Here is a 19,845-nt window from a genome sequence, read left to right on the forward strand (position 1 = left end):
TAGGGAATTTATTTGCAGAAAATAATAGGAGTAACCTTTAGTCCAATTCCCATTGGAGTTCTTATTTTCCTGTAAAATCTCATGAGAATGGTATTTCCTATCTGCATTCTGGTCTTCTGAGCTCCCACTAGAATTTCCTTTTAAGCTTTTCTTACAACATTTTTGTCCCCCAAAAGCACATGGGTAAGACCATCAAAAGCTTTTCCATTTTGCTTTTCTAAACCTTTCTCAATTCCTCACAAAAACCACCTCTGAAGGCTTCTGAATCACATGGTCAGCTCAGTGATAGTAAAGATCCTATTTATGATGCCAATTTGTGTTTTAGTCAGCTTTTTATATCTGTGACCAAATTATCTGACAAAAACAATTTAGAGGGGAAAAAGTTTATTTGAGGCATGTGTCTTCAGATGACTCAGTCCTTAGATGGCTGATTCCTTTACTATGAGTCTAAGGTATGGCAGAATATAATGGAGAAGGAATATGACAAAGGGAAGTTGCTTCCATCACAGTTGGTATGGAAGCAGTTTGGCAGAAAATGACTTCAGAGAAAATGCACCCTTTCAGGGAACCTCCCATGTGACCTGTCTATTACAGCCATACCCCACCAACATAAATTACTACCCAGTCATTCAAAGTAGGATGGACTGGTTATGTCTCAGCTCTCACAATCTAATCATGTAAACCCTAAATGTCCGTGCATTAACACAGGGACTTTTAGAAGCACACAACATATCTAAATTATAACACATCCTGTTAAATTAAATAAAATGTTACACAGAAATTCACCGGCTTTGATGAATATTCTAAAATCCTCCATGAGCCTGCATTTAAGTCACTGTTAGCATTTAATGTTTTCTCAATATATTCACTAAGGAAATATAATATATGGAAATAAATATTTAAAAGATTATATTCAAGAATCAACATTTTCATGTTGTTTGGTGAGCCTAGGGAAGATAATATTCTAAGTGATTTGATGCAACATAGAACTGAAGAAGACTTATCACTTTTTATGGTTTAGATATAAGGTGTCCCCCAAAAGCTCATGGTAAGACAATGCATGAAAATTTAGAGATAAAATAACTGAATTGAGAGTCTTAACCTAATCAGTACATGAATCCACTTGAATGGAATTAATCCAGTGGTTACTGCAAACAGGTAGGGTGTAGCTATAGGAGACATGTCACTGAAGTGTGCCTTCATGATTTATATTTTGTGCCTCTTGAACAGAACTCTTCTCTCTCTACTTCCTGATTGTCATCTCCTGGGCCATGTTCTTCCTTCATACATTTCTGCCATGACGTTCTGCCTTACCTTAGGTCCAGAGCAATAGAATGAGCTGTTTGTACACTGAGACCTCTATTCTCTGTTTGTCCCAAATAACCTTTTTCTCTTCCAAAATTGTTCTTGTAAGGTCTTTTGGTCACAGTGGTGGAAAAACAAAACAAAAACAGCAAGAAAAACAAAAAAAATAGACTAAAACAATACTTAGAACACACTCATTTCTTGGGCTTATTCCACAGCCATGGTTGGGGTCGGGCATACACCTGAGATCTGAATGTACAAGAGTGTTGAAGAACTCATACTTTCTTTTTCATTTTTTAAGTGACATAAATGTAGAAGTAGACACACAATAAGGAAATACAAAATTTAAGTTCAGGCACAGGTTTGAGCTACTCAGACAAAGACTGGAAAATATCAGAACATGAAAATGATAGTTAAATTTTATTTTGTTAGGTGATATATATATATATATATATATATATATATATATATTATTTATATTTATTTATAGGGTAGAGTGAAATGATCCCATTGAAGCTTTGGCTTGATAAAAGGAAAGTTATTTATCATCCTTCAAGTAAAAGACAATCCAAAAGCCTGGATAACTTATTGTCAGTCACTTCAGTAAGAAACCTGGAGTAAATTGAAGCCAAACATGTTCTCCTCTGTCAGTTATATAGTTTCTTATTCTATTAAGAAGAATGGAATTTAAAAAATTAAAGCAAAAATTATAAAACAAAAATTTGTTTTAATACAAAATAAAACCATAAAAACCATAGACACTTTATGCATAGTAAAAAAAAAAGATAATAAAAACTATTTATGGAGTTCTAACCGAATACACCATTTTAATGTCTTTAGAAAAAATTAACACAAGTCAAAAATAACCCTCAAGACTGTTTCATTAATACCCTTAATATAAATGAGAAAACAGAGGTGTAGATAGTTATGGAAAGAGAGTTATATAAATTGGTCCATATAGATGGTGCTTTGAGAGGGAAAAAGAAATGCAAAACCTTTGAACGTCATATGGTTATCTAGAATTGTGTTTCTTCAAAGAATATCTGTTGTGAAGCCTGGAAGACCCATATTCACATTGTTGGTGTCTTTCTTTGATTAATGGGTTCAGAAAATTTTAGCTAAATTCCTTGGGTGTTATACTAAAAAAAAAAAAAAAAATGTGTCCTCCATTGATTTTAAAGATGCTATGAGAAAAAGTAAAGAATAAACAGTACTCAGAAAACTATAGTGGAATATGTTAAATAATTTAATCCTTAATTCAAGATTTAGTAAAGATGAATTGGTTGTTCTACAACAAATAAATAATAGACTTTTAGCTGGGTATAGTGGCACATGCCTTTAATTCAAGCAACTCAGGAAGCTCAGGCTGGAGAATCAAAAGTTTGAGGCCAATCTCAGCAACTCAAGGAGGCCCTAAGTAAATTAGTGAGGCCCTTCTCAAAATAAAAAATTAAAAGGGCTTGGGATTTGGTTCAGTGGTCAAGAGTCCATGGGTTCAATTCCTAATGCACATCCCCCACCCTCCCACCACAAAGAAAATAATAGACTTTTTTATTAAACTTCCAAATTTTTCAGGTTTCTTCTTTTAACAGATCTTGGGGGTGTATGCCAGATGCAAACATTAAAAACAAATGTTTATTACAGAAGATAAGAAGAATTTAATTTATACATATTATCACATATTTCAGAAAGAGAAAATAGATACAACAAAGGTAGAGAACAAATATGAATAAAATATTTTAGGAAAATATCCTCAAATAAGAAAAAAAGAAAAATTAGGATTGATACATAAATCAAATGTCTAGGTAGATTTAAATCATCATGTCAATTAAGAAGTATTCTTGGAAAATATTTTGACTTAAAAGAACAAGAATCTTTTGGAGGACCAGGAAAAACAAAATTATATGAAATGTAAATCATTTATAAAAAGTTTCAAAAGGTAGTTTGCTTTCTGATGTATTATGTTAAAAAAATAGTGCTCACTTCAGATAATTTCATTTTTTTTCTATTCTAAAGAACCAGGTTTCTCTATGCATAAACAATAACCACTAAAAATTCTATCTGCTGTTACTGTTGTATTATTTACAACAGTTGTATTATTTACTATTGTATTACTGCTGTTGTATTTCTCAGAAAGAAAATTTACAAAAAGAAAATTTATAGATAAATTTTTATGACATTCAAAAGACAAAACAAAAGACCCTAGCAAAATCAGCATCCTAGAAACGTCTAGGTTTGTTGTTATTGTTGTTGTTGCTTGTTTGTTTGTTTGTCTTTGGTTTTTAAAATTTTCTTTGGTTAGAGAATGACATTGGCAGATTTTTATGCCATTAATTTAGAAGTAATTGATAAAATTGAGAAGGAGCGCATCACTAATGAAGAAAAAGAAAAGAGAAGCCTTGCAAGGTACAATTGTGCATACCAGTTATCCCAGTGACTTAGGAGGCTGAAATAAGAGGACCACATGTTCAAGGACAGTTTTCGGTAATTTAGCAAGTCTCTAAGTAACTTGGAAAGACTTTTGTCTCAATAAATAAATAAATAAATAGTTAGATAAGAAAAAGACTGGGGATGTGTGTCAGGGGTAAGATGCCTGGGGTTCAATATTAGTACCTAAAAAGGATGGAGTTTTATGTAGGTCGCTGGTGAGCCCTTGCCTAGCAGGCATGAATGAGGTCATAGATTCAATATACAGCAATGCACATGCACAGAATGAAAATAAGAAAAGAAAATTACAAAGAAAATGAAGAATGAAAGACATTAAATATAGAACGGGCAGGTAATATAATACAATTATGAACTATCATGATTGTTTTTATTTCCTTTTAAAGGATTTATTATATATTGCTGAAAATTCAATATAGCCATAGGCACAGTCTGGGGAATCCCCTTGATTTTTACCCTTGCAAGAAAATAAAAAGAAAAATGGGAAGCAATGCACAGGAAAGGAGAATACTAGCAATTCTAAAGTTATCATTTCCATTTCTATTAAAAAGTGCCTCTACGTTTATATTTCTGAACTATTTTACATGACAATTTTAACATTACAATTTTTCAGGTAAAAATAATGGAAGGATATTTTTGTGCTTTCCATCTGATTATAAAAATGCAATGAACTACCAGATTTGCTGAATTGTTTGGGGAACATATTTTGTGCTCTCCAAATTAAAAAAAAATTAATTCAAAAATAATGCATGAATAAATTACATGCAGTGAGATCACAATAAAACACTTTCTTCATTGAAACGTGCTCCGTATGTGACAGATGTTTTGACAACCACACTTATTATCTCTGTATGCATCCCTCTCTGTCCTTCCTTTTACTAACATCCACTGACAGGCAGTGATCAGTGTTAGCAAACAACTCCACTGGTGCTGAGCATTCACCCAGCCAGCCTCCTGCAGTTTACAGGCAAAACAAAAATCCTTCGTTGAATAACTGAATAATTAATTAAACTTGGAAAGTCTATTCTGCCGTTCTTACTGAAATTGAAAGGACAATAACTTAACCTGTGATGGTATGCCTGAAAAAACAAGGACCATATGTAAATGAACATTAATGCTATGTTGCAATATGCTTTGCCTGCCTGCTAGCAAACTGCTAATGTAATTGTGGAAAAAAAAGAAAAGAAGAAGAAGAAGAAGAAAATTGCCCTTTGAGTTTTTATCATTGTCATGTAAGATTTATTAAACACTGATAGTTTTGTTTAGATAGGTCTTTTCTGAGCAAGTTTTATAAGCCCTGACATTTAAGAGCTAGAATTTTAAACCAACCAATGTTGATAAAGTTGATTGTAAAATTGTGGTACTTGAATAAAAAGAAATTAAAAAATTGGATGTGGAAAAGGAAGTAATGTTAAGGGCAGAACAAAAAAATAAAATAAAATAAATAACCATTGTTTTTTAGTTCTAGGAGAGCTAAAGCTGTAGTAGGAAAAGAAATGTGTGCCCCCCAAATACCTAACCTTCAATGTGTATTCTTATATACTAACAAATAAATATAATTAAGAAAACTAGTTTGAAGTATGGACAAAGCTCGAGATGAAGCAAAATATGTAAGTTATAGTCATGATTTGACAGAAGGTTATCCCAGGAAGAAGTAAAAATTGTACAACTATTTGATGGGGGAAGGAGTTTGAGACTCTTAAGACTTATCTAGAATTGTTTTATTTTGATTGTCAGTGGTCAATGGTAAGTATTTATTTTAATTAAAGTTTCAAAAGATGTTTCTTCCATGAGCAGCCAGGATTGTCTCTCAGTAGATAATCTTCATAAATGGTATGATAGAGAAGAAAGTAAATGAAACTAGAGAAAACATTGGTTGTTTTACAATACACTTAAAATCACATTCAATTTAGAATTTTACATTCTTTTTTGTACTGAATTGTTTACAAAAATTTGGAGAACAAGCCACCAGCTTTAATGGTAAAGATGAGTAAATCTTTACTTTAATGAGTAAAGATAAAATAATTACACCTCATATTTTTTTTTCATGTCTTCACTTTCTTTCTCAATGGGTTCTGTTTTTGTTACTATTCTATTTAAAATGATGTTTCTTCAGATTCATAAGCATTTCTATGAATTAGGTCATGCAACATTACACTCAACTCATCAATACATACTAATTTTGTTTGTTAGAACAATGCTGTTCTAACCTGGTGAGAATCTGGCATGTTCATGCTATGAAGAGAAAGACCAAATAAGAAAATACAGTGTATGTGTTTTTGTTCAACCTCATGAAGACATGCCATTTCTTAAAGAATCTCCCAGGCTGGAAGACCCATGAGACCAATTCATAAAGCTTTTATCACTGTCAGGACTATTTCAAATTTCAATTAGAAAGTCCAAGCAGCTGATGTACTGAAGTTTTCTCCATAAGCTGACTCTTCAAATGAAGCCTATTAGTTGTGGCTTATTGGTGCAATAGGAAATGCAATTTCCTTTCATTTGTGAAAAATTAACCTTTCATAATGATGGGGAGGAATGTACAGGGTGAAGACTCTTTATCTGAAATGTGTTCATAGGTCATCACTCAGCTTTACCTAATGGAATTAGATGATCTTCATCAAGGCCAGGCTAAGAACAACACACAATTGTACAGTTTCAATTTACTAATTTCTTAATCTGAAAGACAGTATGAAAATTGAAACTGGATATTAAAATGCATAAATAGTAGAGTTAGGAGAAATTCAGAAAGCACAAAGGCCATATGGGAGTGAAATTACCAAATCTGTGTTTCTGATTGCTGAGTTCAAGAAAGCACGCTATCAAACATATCCTAACTTAGTGAGATGGTTGGTCAGATGAATGTTCATCATGTGTTGATCATGACTTTTTAATTTATTTTTCTTATAAGCAATACCAACTCTCTTTTGTCTGCAAGTGGTGAGTAATAGCTGAGAGAAGAGAGATGTTTTGATTCTCTTTGGGAGTTTTATATTAAACAAGAATTATAGTTCAATGCTTTCTGAAATTTTGTTTTAGAAGATTTTGGTGATGCTGAGACTTAGATCTGTTATTTTTTTTCTTCTGAGATGGGATCTCACTGTTTTTCCCTAGCTGGTCTCCAATTCTTGGTCTTGGACTCAAGCAATTTTTTTTAGTGCCAGCCTCCCAAGTAGCTCGGACTAAGGACATGTGCCCCCACACCCAGCAACCACTTACATTTTTGACCTATAATTATATTCTCAAGTTCTACAATTTAGAGGAAGTTGATAAACATGTTATATTCCAATTTAAAATTCTTATGCTTTCGGTCACTTAACTACACATCTATGTTTACATCAGTCAATAAAAGAGATATAAATAACAATATGGGCTTATTAAACAGACCAAGAAAAACATTAAAAATACATCAAAAAACAGATGACAAAGTAGAAACATATTTAGATTAGAAAATAAATGAACACATTTAAGTAAATTTGGGAAAATAAATTAATAGCCTGAATATTTAATTGTTCAACAAGTAGTTTTAGATTATTAAATGTGCTTCTTGATTATTTTTAAATATATCACCAAATAATTTTTAAATAAAAATATCAGGTACAGATGACCGATTATAGTTCACAAATCCATCAAGCAAAAGGATATTTGTGAGAATGACCTATCACTAATGTTTATAACTTATTCAAAATAATGGTATGTTTTTATATAACTAAATTTTTTTTATTTTTTTGCTGTAAGTTAAATTTACTGAAAGATATTTTAAACATACTAATTCTGTACCACTTTAAAGATATAAGAAAGTTTGCATGTTTCTAGAAAAAAAATTCCTACATTTTCAAAATTCAACTTGAGGGAAATTAAAAATTATTTCAATATTATGACTCTGAAAACAGGGTGTAATTATGTATTGGTGAAAATTTGCTTATAAAGTTAACATAATCAATAATTTGTTCAATTCTCTCTGTTCTCATGCACTCTCATATTTACAGTATTGTAGAAAGCTAATGACAGATGAAATTAAAGATAAGGTACATATTATGTGAAGATATCTATCATTCAGATACACCTGGAGAAATTTTTGAACAAAAACTCAGAAGTTTTTCTCCTGACTGATAACATGACATCTAAGATTTGGCACCATTCCTTTTAAACTTTTGCCTTTATGCTGCAAGATTTTGGTATATTATAATTTAATTGTGATATAAAAACACATTAGGTGTATCCTCTTAATAATTTTTGAATGTTCAGTACATTATTTTTAACTACAAACAATGTTGCACAAGCAGTTGATATAATGTTTTGTCTGTATAAATGAAATTCCATACACATGATAGCAACATAAGCACCATTTTACTTTTTTTAAATTTGATTAGTTTATTTAAGCAGAATCCTGTACTGTTTCTTAAGTGAGTTCTTATACTTAGCATAACGTTTTTACATATGACAGAGATTCTTTCTGTTTTAAAGCTGAGTAATATTGTGCTGTATATATACATAGCAATTCATTACCCATTCATCAATTGACACACATTTGGGTTGTTTCTGCATCTTGGGGAGTTGTGAATTATTATACCATGAAAATACATAAATATATTTGAAACCTTGATTTCAGTAATTTTTTTCTTGCTTCATTCATATTAATTGTACAAATTCATTGCGACATTTCTATACACATATATGTCATATTTTGATAATGTTAAGCCTCCCTTCCCTCTCGTGCCCTCACCACTTTCACTCCACACTCTTGTCCACTTTTCTTTCCCTAATGGTCCATATCCTACTTTTGAGTCATCCATTTATTTATTTTTTATTTCAGTTTTCATGAATGAAAATAAACATGCAATACCTGACTTTTTAGGACTAGCTTGATCCATTTAACATGAACCTTTCCGTTTTATCCATTTTCCTTCAAATGACACTATTTCATTTTTCTTTTTGACTGAAAGAGTCTTCATTGCATGTATCCATTCATCTGTTGACAGGCACCTAGGGTAATTCCCTATTTTGAATATTGTGAACTATAATGAAATAAACACGAAAATGCAAGTATCTCTTTTGTATGCAGATTTCATTTCCTTAAAGATAAATACTCAGGAGTGATATAACTGGATCTTGATAGTTCTATCTGTTTTTTATGGAAACTCCATACCATTTTCGAGAGAGAATGTACTAGTTTGCATTGTTACTAACAATGCATAAATGTTACTTTTTCTTCACATCTTCACCAATACTTGTTTATCTATGTATCTATGTATGTATGTATGTATGTATCTATCTGTCTGTCTGTCTGTCTGTCTCACAACTATTTTGACTGGGTAGAGAAGGAATCTCAATGCCATTTTCATTTGCATTTCCCTGATGGCTACAGGTGTTGAGCATCTTTTGTATACTTAATGGCCACTTGTGCTTACTTCATAAATCCTTAAACCATTTTTTGAATTGTATTACTTGTTCTTTGGTTTTTACATTTTGTTTTTGTTGTTGTTTTGTTTTTGTTTGTTTGTTTTCTTTCTTTTGGGATATTGATCCTCTGTCATACAAACAGCTGGCAATGATTTTCTTCCCATTCTGTCTTTTCATTCTGTTCATTGGTTCTTTTGCTGCACAGAAGCTTTTGTACTGGCTGTGATCCCATTTGTTTTTTCATTATTTTATTTTCTTAATGATTGGACTCCAATTAAAAAAATCATTGCCTATACCAAATCTCAAAAGGGTCTCCCTACATTTTCTTAAAGTATATTCAACTTTCAGGTTTTATATTAAGGTCTTTGATCCATTTGAGTTGATTTTTGCACAAGTTGAGAGATAGCAGTCTAGTTTGAGTCTTGTACATGTGGACATCCACCTGCTATCTTTTATCAAATTATTTAGGCATATTTTTGAGAAAAAGTAGGGTACATGGGTTTATTTTTTTGTTTCTATTCCATTTATCCACATGCCTATTTTTATGCCAATGCTATTTGTATCACTGTGGTATATTTTTAAGTTAGATATTATGATGCTTACAGAATGACTCATTTGCTCAAGAATACTTTGGCTATTTGATGAATTTTTTGTTTTCAAATGAATTTTAGGATTATAATTTCTACTTCTATGAAGAATAACATTGGTATTCTGATGGTGATTGCATTGAATATTTAGAATACTTCCAGTTATGTGATCATTTTAGCGGTTTTAATTTTCTCAATTCAAGAATTGAAACATGACATTTATTACTACTATACAGCAGTTTGTATCTGAGCAAAAGAAAAATTCCATTCAAATATACTGTCCCACTTGGTAAAGAATAAATAGATGAAATCAAAGTTAAATAAGTATCATATATACATATATGGATAGAAATCAACAGAAAAGTATTATGTGTTTCTAAAGTATTACAGTAGAGATGAAATTATTGAAATAGATTATGATAAATAAGACCTAGGTCATGGGCTGAGATAAAATAATACAATGAGAAAGTCACACAGATCTTCAAATTCTATTCAGTTTTTATGTATTTTTTTTAATGGAAGTTTACACTACTTTATAATCCCCAATTTATTACAAGGATTATTTTTAAGGAAGAGAGTCTTTTCAAAGTGCGATTAGAAATGACTCAATACAAAGACAACTTCTGCACTTTACTGTAAGTCATAAAATAGTCCTTTAAATAAATTGTTTGGTGAATGAAATATATCAGGATTACTCTAAACTCTTTGTCCCTATTCTAAATTGCTAATTTTCTTCATCTTAGTCTATATATACAAGTTAAATATTTGTTACATTTTTCAGGGCTGAAAGCATTGAACACAACTCAAAAATATTGAACTACATCATCTGATAGCTACTATCAGTGTTTATTTTCTCTCAATGTGTAAGTTAATGAAGAAAACTCCCCAAGTCATATAAAGAAATGTTGAGTTTCAAAAAAAGGTAGCCACACTATTTTTTAAAATAAACCATCTAAATGCATTCCTATAAATTTAATTTGCTAAAAATAAAAAAGAAAAATTTTAGGGAATTCTCAATATGTCAACTGAATATGATGAAGATTGTTGTTGGATCTCTAAATCTAGATTAAGGAAAAATAAAATTATGAAGAATTGAAACAAGATAAAGTCATATGTATCATATAATATGAAACATGGAAATAGGAATGAGGGTATAATATATCAATAAGAGAAGCTTAAGAAAACACCTGTGGCTGTAACTCACTGGAGGCACTGGATTTGATCCTCAGCATCACATTAAAAATAAAATATATAAAATACAGGTATTATGTCTATCTAAAATAAAAATATTTTTAAAAAAGAAAAGCTTAAGAAAATGATTAAGGAGATGTAATAAATTATAAATTGAAGTTTCTGAAATTTAAAAAGTAGACTAGATAATTTAGAAAAAAAAATTGACAATTCTTATAATATTTAATTCTAAAAAACATTATCAATGAATACTAACATAAGTCAGTGTAAAGTTTAGAAATACAGGATATTTTTATATGCCAAATTTCCCATCACATACTAAAGCACTTGACTTTTCAAATACTTATTTGCAGATTGTGAAAATTTTGTTTTCAGTAACATGTATCATTATTTAGTTATTGTCACCCTCTGTGTGAAAATACTCAGGAAAGTAAACTTTTCATCCATCCCGAGAAGGAGTTAATTTTGTCTGGAGTATACAATGATGTCACTTCCATTTCCCTTGCCAGAGAATGACTTTGAAACATACACATTACCCACTCCCAACAATTAAGATGCTGGGGATAATCTGTGAGTGTGGGACATCTACATAGGAAAATTTCCAAAGCTGAAAATCAAAGTTCATCATGCTGTCATGTCTAACTAATTAGAACAAATAAATAAATTAATTTAAAAAAATAAAATATAAAAATACAAAAAAAAAGAGTTGAAAAAATGAAAAGCAGTCTTCTAATATTCTTCTAATTCTAATCCTGAGGCCAATCAAGGACAAAAAAGAAAGTTTACTAATGTTTGCTTTATAATTATAAAGCAACTGAAACCTTAAATAATGTATATCTACTTTGGCAATTTTTGCATGAGTAAATCAAAGAAAACAAAATCCCACTTTTGCAATTTTCATGGAGATTGATCATAAAACTAAGAGTGAGAAACAAACATGCAACATGACTGAGACTTGATATCCAGTAAAAATACGTGACAGATCCTTGCAGGTTTCTGATGTTGAAAAGTATCTCAGCTTCTTAAAATTTTTTTGCAAGAAGTGAGAAGTCCCTATCTTTAAAACAAACAGCCTCACATCTAACAAGACTTTTCACATATTTGACATAAGATATTGGGAATGAATACAATAAAAGCATAGTATTTTAGTGTTTTTCAACATTTTACAGAGTAATCTTTAGTAGTAGTAGTTTGGAAATACCAGTTTATTTACAGAAAAAGGGGTTCTATGTAAAATACATTTTTCTACATGACAACAATTCTCAAATTCTGATCTTATTTATTATATTAAAAGGTAGGTTTATATTGCTAACATATCACTATTCATTATGACAATGAATTATTGTGTCATATTCATCCTCTGAAATACTTTCTGTATCTGTTTCTTCCTGTAGTCTCTGACACCTTATTATCATGTGTCTTTGCATTTTTTCGGAGGCATATTGGTACACAGATTTTCAATGACCCTTTAGTTCATATCTCCTGAATCTCACATTAAATGATAACCCTTTCCTAAAACTTAGTGCCATGACCTGCATGATCATTAATTCAGAAATCGGAGAGGGGCAATGAGGAGGTAAAGAAAAAAACAAACCATCAAACAAAGAGAGAAAAAGCTGAGCACAGACGGTTCGGTTCTTTATCTCCTAATGAGGAACAAATGACCCAGAGCCAGCTCAGCATGTTTATTAAATATATTTGAAAATCAAAGGGATTTATTATGAGAGGGTTTCTTTAAAGCAAACAGAACCCAGTTTGTAGGTATGTGCAGCCTATTCTAATTATCAACTTTGCACTCATAATTCTTTACCACAGGAAACCTGTGTCTGAACTTAAGTTCAAGAAAGGATAGTCCTGTGGCAGGCATGGAACCTCCTTTTGAGCAGGGCATCACCATAGCAACTGGGCTGTCACATAGAGAGTTCCAGAAGAAGCATCACTTCTGTCATTGAACAGCTCAAGGACCATAATTCAGTAACCACTCCTGACAACTTAGGATTCTTATTATATCGCATTAAAATTTTAAATAGATGGATTCTGATCAAATGGATTTTGCTGAGGTTAATCATCTGACTGCTTTTCAAACTTTTGAATAGTTTTTATACCTCTGTTTACCCAAGTCTATCTCTCCCTAATTTTATGACTTACAGTTTTCCAGTATGAACAAGAGAAGGTACTACTTGGAACATGTAATGCAAAGGAGCTTTTCACATTCTCACAACTTCCTTTTCTGCTGCTTGATATCCTTCTTTCATTATGGCTCTTTCAATCATCAGGTCAGTTGATGCTGAACTTAAAGGCAAATTTCTTATGAATCATGCATTAGGATATTTATTAAGTAAAATCTTCATAGTATCTTCTGTTAGCATTGCTCACATAAGCATAACATTTTATTTCATGTTACACTTTATTGTATGAATTTTGCTTCCCTAGTAGGATGGTGGGTAGAAAGACCAAGACTGTGTAGCCGAGAGAGAATACAGGGCTGGAGCTGGGGGCTCAGTCGAAGTGCACTTGCCTAGCAGGTATGAGGCACTGGATTCAATTCTTAGCACCACATATATATAAATAAAAATAAAATAAAATAAATGTTTATTAACAACTAATTTAAAAAAAGAGAGAGAGAGAGAATACAACTATATCTCCAAGTACCATTGATACTGCCTGTTATTGTGACAAGTCCTTGCTTCCCTGAATGCTGAAGTATAGCACTAAAGAAACACGTTGAAACAAATGTAGAGTAGAAAGTAAAAGGCTTTTTAAAAAGACAGCAGAAATGACTTCCTTTCAGAGGAAGAAGCAGATCTGAAAGATGGAATCAATGGGAAGGGAAGGTCTTCTCCTTTTTATATCTAAGGTCTTCTTTTGTTCTTCTACATTTCTGTCGTTTAATTTGCTTATATCCCTCTATTCTGAATGTGGTGGGGGATGCAGGTGGGAAGGCCAAAAAGTGGAAGACAGGTGGGCTTAAGTTGAGGGGAGGAGGGTGATCTGGGCAGAAAGGGCCTAGGGTGATTTGACGATCATTTCCCTGTCTTACTGGGAGCTGTTTCATTAACAGTTCTTTGGGATGGGCCTAGGCCTTGAAAACATTAACATATATTAGTTTGTTTTGTTTTGTTTTGTTTTGAAATAGTGGATGTTTTGGACAAATGCAACATTTCAGGATCCGAGATACTGTTCTGGTTTCCCAGGCTCAGATGGACTCCGTTTTCTTTATTAGACTCTATATTATACCTGATTTACCTATCTACACTAACTGCTATCTTTAAATCTGGCTTTACCATGAGGGCAGAAGAATTAAACACACATGGTTATTTCTATCACAGAGTCCATTCTAGCAAGGAAACCTATATTAGTTTGTTTTGTTTTGTTTTGTTTTGTTTTGTTTTGAAATAGTGCATGTTTTGGACAAATGCAATTTAAAGACAACTTTGCCATGGAAAGAATGTGTACTTCATCATGTTTAAGCTGCCACACTCATTTTCTCGCATGTCCTGGTACTCTAAGATTGTATGAAACACACCTCCCCGTCAAGGACTACCAGAGGGACAGTTTACTATGAAGCATAATCTGACTGTAGTGAAATATGATATTACCGGACTTAACATGGACCTGTCAAATTCAGCCTCAACTCCTGGCATTGTCTCCAGAAAAGTGAAGTAGTATTTGATTGATCTGTGTCACTGCTGAATGTTTGATATCGCTCAACCCCTGGTTTCAAAGCTTTGAATGAGTTGATGCCTATCAATCAACATATATATGGATATGTGTATGTAGTGGGGTGTGTGTGTGTGTGTGTGTGTGTGTGTGTGTGTGTATGGGTGTGTGTGTGTGAATTTCTGACAGTCCTATGGCATTATTATTATAGAATCTTTTGTGATATAAGTCAAATGTACCGACTTCAAATGTAACCCCTGTGATACATTAAATTTTGGATATGTGCAATTTAACTTACATTTCAAAATTTAGTATACAAATTTGTGTTCAAGTAATAAAAGTTTGAATAATTTTACTTTCATTGCCTAACTATAAAATTTTTGAAATTTGTAAGTTGTAAGAAAACAATAGGGAATGACAGGCATGGTGGCATAATCCCTGCAACTTGGGAGGTTGAGGTAGGAGGATCACAAGTTCAAAGCCAGCCTTAGTAACTTAGCAAGGCCCTGTCTCAAATAAGGGCTGGGGATGTGGGTCAGTGTGCAGTTATTAAGTGCCCCTAAGTACAATACCTAGTACTAAAAAAGAAAAGAAAAAAATTTGAGGATGTAATTCACTGGTATAGTGCTTGCTTAGTATATATGAAGCCCTGAGATCAGTCCACAGTACTGCCAAAGGAAAAAAAAAAAGCAATTATAAAGGGTGAAACATGTTCTAATAAACAGTTTTTATCATTACTAATTTTACATACAACTGACTTTTGAAATATCTGGTTCATTGTTAATTCAAATTTGTGAATGACATTTTGGTGAAAAATGGGAAGTCTTGTAGAGAAAGCTAGTTTATTTTGTTGTCCATTTTTATTTCTAAACAAGAATATGAATTATTCAACATCATGTAGTTAATTACTTTATATCATATTTCTTAAAATCTGAGATTTTAGACATTCAGCAGTAACTAATATTTTTTGCATGATGAATAAAGAAAACATAAATGCTTCAAGCTGAACCAATGAAGAGAATGATTTATGCTATTTTTAAAACTGAATACTCGTTTGAAAGATCCATTTTATTTTTAAATAAAGATTTTTAAAAATTATTTATTACTCCTGAATTGACTAAGAAGGAAATGAGGAACAAAATTATTTGTGTTAAGATATCCCTAAACATCTTCATGATGATTGTTAAACTCTTTTAAATAACTTTTTAAAGTCAAAGTAGTTGATGTTGTATTTTTCACATAACATCATTCTCCATGCCTTAAATACTGCTGGGTATAGAAAACTCTTAAAAAGCATTGAGTTGTGGTTTCTGAGGTTTCTTTTCAGGATTATGATACCCAGTTTGCAAATTTTCTGTACATAGAAGCAAGCAGTAAAAACAGTATTCTGCCTATCAAGAACCAACCATGATTAATAGATGAATTTTGATTTCAGAGATATTTTTATTAGTTGCTGAAATAAGCTATAGTAGTGTTTTTCTTCCAGTTAAAAATGCTAAACTCTTTTTGACAAAATGCATTTAGAGATTCTTTCTGAAATAAGACCTGCCATTGTTTTCTTAATCTTCATTGTGGAGGCAGTTTATTCTCATAAAATACCCTATAGATTTTTGCAAGGATGCATCTTTAAAATAAAAATGTCCTTGCAATTAACTTGAGTCATATGACTAGTTTTCATCAATAAAGTAAGCACAGAGAATGTGCCTCAATCTGGATTAAAGGACTTAATATCCATCATATCCCCAACTTCTTCCCTTTTTCTCTTCAGTCCTTAAACTCCACAGGCTGAATCCCTGAATTACATAATTAATGAGAACAAACCTTAGTGAAGATTTTTCTGCAAAGCCATTGAAGTTGAGAGGTTTTTATTTTTCTTTAATATGATCTTGGTAATGAGTCTAATGACAAATTTCCATGGAAATTGTGTTCTATATATTATGTGGGATAATTTTGAATCTGGAAAAAAAATTGTGTTCTAGTATATACTTCAAATTTATTTATGAAATGACCAAATTTCAGCTTTAAAGAAATCACTTTGATAATACTTGAAGTAAGAATGGTTAATCCTAATCCCCTGCTGCTGCTCTATTAAATACACAATGCTTTCAAGATCAGCAAATAAAACACAAAATACTTAAAGTAATTATATGAAAAGTTTGAAATATGAGAAAATGCTTTGGAGAAGTTGACAACTATAATGCTTAAGTAAAAAATAAAATAAAAATAAGTGGTAGTATTTTAATCAGTGATAAAAATTGCATTTGTTTTCTGAAGAGATATAAGTGGTATTTTCCCTTCCTGTTTATTTTTTTTTTTTTAACTTTTGGTGGTGTTGCTGGCACAATGTATTCAGAATGAGTAAAGTATAGCTCAGTAACAGAATGTCCCTGGGTTCTAGCCCTTCTCTTCTTGCCTCAGACTGATATCCATGTTTGAAGTGAAAAAGTTCTAATAAATAAATATCCATCTGTGCAGAGTTGAAAGGACTACTGTTCTTAAATCAACACTTTGTATTCAGTTAAAAAAAAAACAACACCTAAAAATACAAATACATGTTAAGCTCACAAAGCCTGAATTTATATGTAGATTTTAAATGTATCTTCCAAAATCAGTCTGTTTACACTCACACAATGTGAATTTTTAAATCAGTATTAGAGCAATATCACAAATACTTTAAAAATTGTAATCTAAGGACAGTTATCATTAGACTTAAAACACTTGAAATTTTATACAAATGAGTCACTTATGGTACCTAGTCCATATAATATTGGTTTAGTCCACTTTGTGACAAATTCTGTGTTTAATATGAAATGATAATAATATTACAATAGATTCTTATGTGATTTATGAAATATTCTCTTTAGTATTAGTTTTGTTGCATTACATCAAAAAAAAATTACAAAATGTGAATTCTGCCTATCCAAGAGCATAGGAGATCTTTGCATCTCCTTAGGTCTTCTTTAATTACTTTGTTTAGTGTTCTGTAGTTTTGCTTGTAGAGGTCATTTACCTCTTCTGTTAGATTGATTCCCAAGATTTTTTTTTTTGTGTGTGAATGGGGTAGATTACCTAATTTCTCTTTAAGTAGATTCATCTTTGATGTATAGAAACATGTTTGATTTATGTGTGTTAATTTTATATCCTTCTACTTTTCTGAATTCCTTTGTTCTAGAAGTTTTCTGGTGGAATTTTTGGATATTCTAAATATAGAATCATGTTGTCAGCAAGTAGTGACAGTTTGAGTTCTTCTTTTCCTATTTGTATTCCTTTAATTTCTTTCATCTGTCTAATTGCTCTGGCTAGAGTTTCTAGGACTATGGTGATAGAAGTAAATGATGTTGACCTTGTGTTAGCATAGATAGATTTAACAATGTTGGGGGCTGATTCTAGTATTCCTAGTTTTTCTAGTGTTTTGAATATGATGTGGTACAGTATTTAGTCAAATGCTTTTTCGGCATCTATTGAGATGGTCATATGATTCTTGCCTTTGAAACTATTAATGTGATGGATTATATTTACAGATTTCTGTACATTAAACAAAATTTGCATCCCTAGGATGAACCTCACTTGAACATGGTGCACTATCATTTAAAGATTTTTTTATGAGCTTTGACAGAATTTTATTGAAACTTTTTGAATCTATGTTCATCAAGGATATGGGTCTTAAGTTTCTTTCCTTAATGGGTCTTTGTCTGGTTATGATATCAGGGTGATATTAGCTTCATAGAATGAGTTTGGAAGGGTTTCCTTATTTTCTATTGCATGAAGTATTATGAGGAGTACTGATGTTAATTATTCTTTGACTATGTTGTAGAAGTTGGCTGAAAAACTGTCTGATCCTGGGCTTTTCTTGCTTTGTAGTCTTTCAATGGTGTCTTCTATTTCATTGAAAGTGTTATACAGATTTAAAGCAATTACCATTAAAATCCAAGTGGCATTCTTCATAGAAATGGAAAAAACAACCATGGAATTCATTTAAAAAAAAATAAGAGACTCAGAATAGCAAAAGCAATCCTTAGCAAGAAGAGTGAAGCAGGAGGTATCACAATACAAGACCTAAACTATACTACAGAATTATAGTAACAGAAATGGCATGGTATTGGCACCAAAATACCTATGTTTACCATAGGTACAGAATAGAAGACACAGAGACAAACCCACATGAATAAGTTATATCAAACTAGACAAAGGCACCAAAAACTTTACTTGGAGAACAACAGCTTCTTCAATAAATGGTGGTAGGGGAACTGAAAATCCATATGTAACAAAATGAAAATAAACCCTTATCTCTCACAATGTACAAAATTCAACTCAAAGTGGATCGAAGATTTAGGCACTAGAACAGAGACCCTGCACCTAATAGAAAGAAGAAAAAGTAGGCCCAAATCTTCACCATATCAGCTTTAAAACTGACTTCCTTAACAAAACTCCCAAAGCACAAGAAGTAAAAATCAAGAATCAATAAATGAGATAGATTCAAATTAAATGATTCTTCTTAGCAAAGGAAACAATCAATACATGAAAAGAGAGTCTACAAAATAGGAGAAAATCTTTACCACATTCAACTTACATACATCATTAATCTCCAGGATGTATAAAAAAGTAAAAAAAAAAAAAAAAAAACTCAACACCAACAAAACCAAATAACCCAATCATAAATGGGCTAAGGAAATGAACAGACACTTCACAGAAGATGAAACACAATTGATAAGAATCATGAAAAAAATGTTCAACATTTCTCATATTTAGAGAAATACAAGTCTAAAGTACTCTGAAATTTCATCTCATTACAATCAGAAAGGCCATCATCAAGAATCCAAGCAACAATAAACGTTGGCAAGATGTGTGGGAAAAGGTACACTCATACATTCCTGTTGGGACTACAAATTGGTGCAACCATTACTGAATGGAGTATGGAGATTCCTCAGAAAACTTGGAATAGAACCACCATTTGACCCAGCTATCCCACTTCTAAGATTATAATCAAAAGATTTAAAATCAGTGAATTACATTGATGGACCCACATTGATGTTTATAGCAACTCAATTCACAATAGCCAAAGTATGGAACCAACCTAGATGGCCTTCAGCAGATGAATGGATAAAGAAACTGTAGAAAGTTATTAGCCTTAAAGAAGAATAAAATGGATACAGCTGGAGAATATTATGCTAAGCAAAATAAGCCTATCCAGAAGAACCAAGGTGGAATGTTTTCTCTGATACACAGATGTTAATTCAGAATAAGGGATAGGAGT

The sequence above is a fragment of the Urocitellus parryii genome, chromosome 2, assembly GCF_045843805.1.
Source record: "Urocitellus parryii isolate mUroPar1 chromosome 2, mUroPar1.hap1, whole genome shotgun sequence".
Taxonomy (NCBI): domain Eukaryota; kingdom Metazoa; phylum Chordata; class Mammalia; order Rodentia; family Sciuridae; genus Urocitellus; species Urocitellus parryii.